Source organism: Tupaia chinensis, unplaced genomic scaffold, assembly GCF_000334495.1.
Source record: "Tupaia chinensis unplaced genomic scaffold, TupChi_1.0 Scaffold000251_1, whole genome shotgun sequence".
NCBI lineage: Eukaryota > Metazoa > Chordata > Mammalia > Scandentia > Tupaiidae > Tupaia > Tupaia belangeri.
The window spans coordinates 1,847,317-1,850,992 of record NW_006159731.1 but is presented as its reverse complement, the minus strand read 5'-3'; positions in this window follow the sequence as shown (position 1 = coordinate 1,850,992).

Sequence of the window (3,676 nt, the reverse complement as noted above, 5' to 3'; positions counted from 1 at the left end):
GGGAGCCCGGGGCTGGCCGGCGGCTGAAGTCCATGACATTTTACAATGTAAACAAGAAGCCAGACATTTGAGAGTTTCAGATGTGCTACTGTGTATGATATTTTGATGTGTTGTCTTCTAAAAGTGAAGTCATGGAAAGATTTTAGAAAGTTCTACATTTTATTTAGGTGAAACCAGAGCTTTTTGAACAATGTACTCAAGTTAAGGAAGTAAGAAATATGATAGCTGTGGTGCAGACAATGCTGAATTCAAGCCCCAGCTCTAGCCCATTACTAGCTTTGTGATATTGAACAAATTATTCAACCTCAGTTATAAACGAGAACTAAAATACTTATCTTCCAGGGTTTGTTTGTTTGTTTGTTTGTTTTGTTTTGTTTTATTGGAGTAGATTTCCTTTTTTATTATTATCATCATAATCTTCTTTATATTACATTGGATTACATATAACTTTACAGTGTATTACATTGTTTTTTAAAAGGGAATGCCATGCATGTCAGTCAGTACAGAGACATTAATCTCCCCACTTGAACATTCAATATCTTTTCTATGTTTTCCCCAATCATTATTTTTATTGTTCTAATTATTTTTTAAAACAGTCAATTGCTATTTCTTATTTTGCTTGTAAAAATACTTTGCCCATCATGAAATACTTCTCAGACCAATCCAGTTGAGAATACTATACCTATCATCATCAACAGTTAATAAGCCATATCTGTTTCTCACTAACGTCCTGCCTCTCTATTGTTCACTTGCTATCTTTCTCTATCCTCTCTTCCAGGGTTGTTGTAAGAATTTAGATGGTCCTGCCTAGTCATTTATACTGGTTGTGTTAATTAAAGGTAGATCAATGAAATCAGTTGGTAGGCTAATTACTTAAATGACTCATGACAAAAACTACTCTTGTTTTTCTTAGAATTATTTTATCTTACTTTATTTATTTCAATTTGACCAGAGAGGGACAGAGTGAGAGAGAATGAGAGAGAAAGTGAGAAAGCAAGCCACCAGGTCCGGGACTTGAACAAGGTGGGAGTCCAACACCCTTAACCACCATGCTACCTGCTGGCCCTGAAAAACTACTCTCTCAAACAAATAGAATTACAACTTTAGATGAATAAATATAGATTTCTACTACAGACATTAAAAAACATGTAAATTGTTATAACAAGTAGAAGGTTAAAAATTGAAAGTCCATGGCCCTATTAAAACAAAACTTTAAATATTATTATCTTTTTCCTCTTTTCTAAAGAGATTTAATTTTATAATGCAAAGGTGACAAATAAATGTAGATTAAACTTAATTTGTTTCATACCCAGCACATTTTTTTTTAATTTTACCATTTTAAAGTGTATCTAAACAAAGGCTAATAGCTAACTAGTACTTTGCAATCTCACAGTATTTCAGTGAATAGTGTCTCTATATAAACCATTTTACTGATATTCATGATATGTAGTTTTAATTATAATTTCAATCAATATTGACTTAAATTATTTAGATTTTAAAATGATTGCTTCCATAGTACTTGCGCATAGAACCTACCTCCTACCCAACAAACCCTCAATGTGTGGTAGCTACTCCATTATTATAACCAGAAGACTCAAAGCTTCCTCTCCTGATCCCATCCTACTTCCCTGTCCCCTACGGACAAGGAAGAACATAAATCTCTCTTGTGACTTTAATTCTGTCATGCAAGTGGTCATTTCAAATCTTCTAGAACTCTGCTGTCTTACACAATAGCTACCAGACTTGGCTATTGAACTCTTGAAATGTAGCTAGTCCATTTTGAGAAGCCCTGGAAATATAAAGTACACAGTGAATTTTGAAGCCTTAGTGTGAAACAAAGGATGCCAAATATACCTTCAAAAACTTTATATTAATTATACATTAGGATGATAACATTTTAGATATGTTGCATTAAATACAGTATGTAAGTAAAATAAATTTCACCTTTTTAAACATATTTTTTAATATACCTAAGAGAAAAATTAGTGTATGTGGCTTGGTTTTTTTTACGATTGGATAATGCTGATTTATAGGATTAGACTGACCTTAAGGAAAGACATTTGGCTGACTCTGGGTCAGTCATATTCCTTATTTCTATCAGGACAGATGGGACACAATTTGAAAAGGCAGGGGCGAATGACAGAAAACATGGCAATGTATGATAATCTGAATGACTAATGTCATTCTGAGAGAAGTAGCTTTAAATAAAATGGGGCAATTAGGACAATATTTATCTTCCTTCTTTGGAGTTTTGACCCGAGGTCCCAAAATCAAATACCTGCAGCAGCAAGGCAGAAAGTATAAAGGATAGAGGGGTGAGTGTGAAACAAGAAGGAGTAAAGAAACTGTGAGGAACTGGAGAACAAATGCTTCAGGGATCAGTTGACACTATTTTGAACCCATTATTGCCATCCCGGAATCTAAGAGCAGGGCTGAATCCTGAGTTTCCATGAGGTCAAAATATGGTTCTTTATGTGAATCCCCGATTGTAAAACATTGCAACAAATTAAAAAAAATAATAATCTTACAAATATCTGTGGGTTCAGTGCTAGATTATCCAATTAACAGATTGAAACACTTGTTTAGGGAGAGAGTAGTGATTTTTGTTTCCTATTGGATATGTTAGAAAACATCAGTGATGACCAGCAGATGGCGTATGGTTATATCACTGAACTCCCACATGGCTGACCAGGGTTCAAGTTCCAGACCCAGCGGCTTGAAACTCATGTCACGCACATGTGTGTACATGCCCAAAATCCCAAAAGGAGAATGGAGGAGAAAGGACTAGGCTGGACAACCCCCTGGGGGGGGGAGGGGAAGGTGATCTCTTGATTTCTGTCTCTTGTCTCTGTCTCTCCGGCAAGTACACACTCCCTATAGCAAAAACCTCTCTAAAGAAAAAAACATCAGTGAAGTAATTGTCAGTAAACAAAGTCAGAATGACATTGAACTTCTATATCTGTTTGCACTTGGCACCTCTGTATATATTGATTGACTCCTACCTGCTAGCACTTGCCCGAAAGCTTTTTTTTTTTTTTTTTTTTTTTTTGCTAGTGGAACCTATTTTGCAGCCATGCAGGAATCTGGCAGTGTCCCAGAATTAAATACCACTAGCCTGTTATCAGAAGGAATAGTCCACAACTTAAGAATAAAGGAAACTTATGTACAAATATCCCAGCTTCCTCACCTCTTTGGTGGGATAATTCTAAGGCATGTGTTTTATATTTTTTACCAAGTTTTCTTGAAAGAGTTAAGATTGAGATGTCCATGGGAATAACTGGCTTGATAATCCTTTATTGGCTGCCTTCTCTAACCAACCACTTCTCTTAATCAACTATTGTGTTGCTTACAGAAATAGCTGAGACTGGGTGATTTATAAAGAATAGAAGTTTATTTGACTCAGAATTCAGGTAACTGGAAAGCTCAAAGGCATGGCCCTGCATCAGGTTGGCTATATCACACCATGGCCAACAGAAGCAGAAAGGAGATAGAAATATGTATATAGAGAGACACAGAGGTAGTCACGTTCCTTTTACAATGACCTGATCTCTCAAGAACTCTTTCTCATGAGAGCTAGAACTCATGTACTAATCCATTCTTGAAGGTGATGCCTCCATGATTCAGTCACTGTCATCTCTCTCTTTTCTTTCTTTCTTCCTTCCTTCCTTCCTTCCTT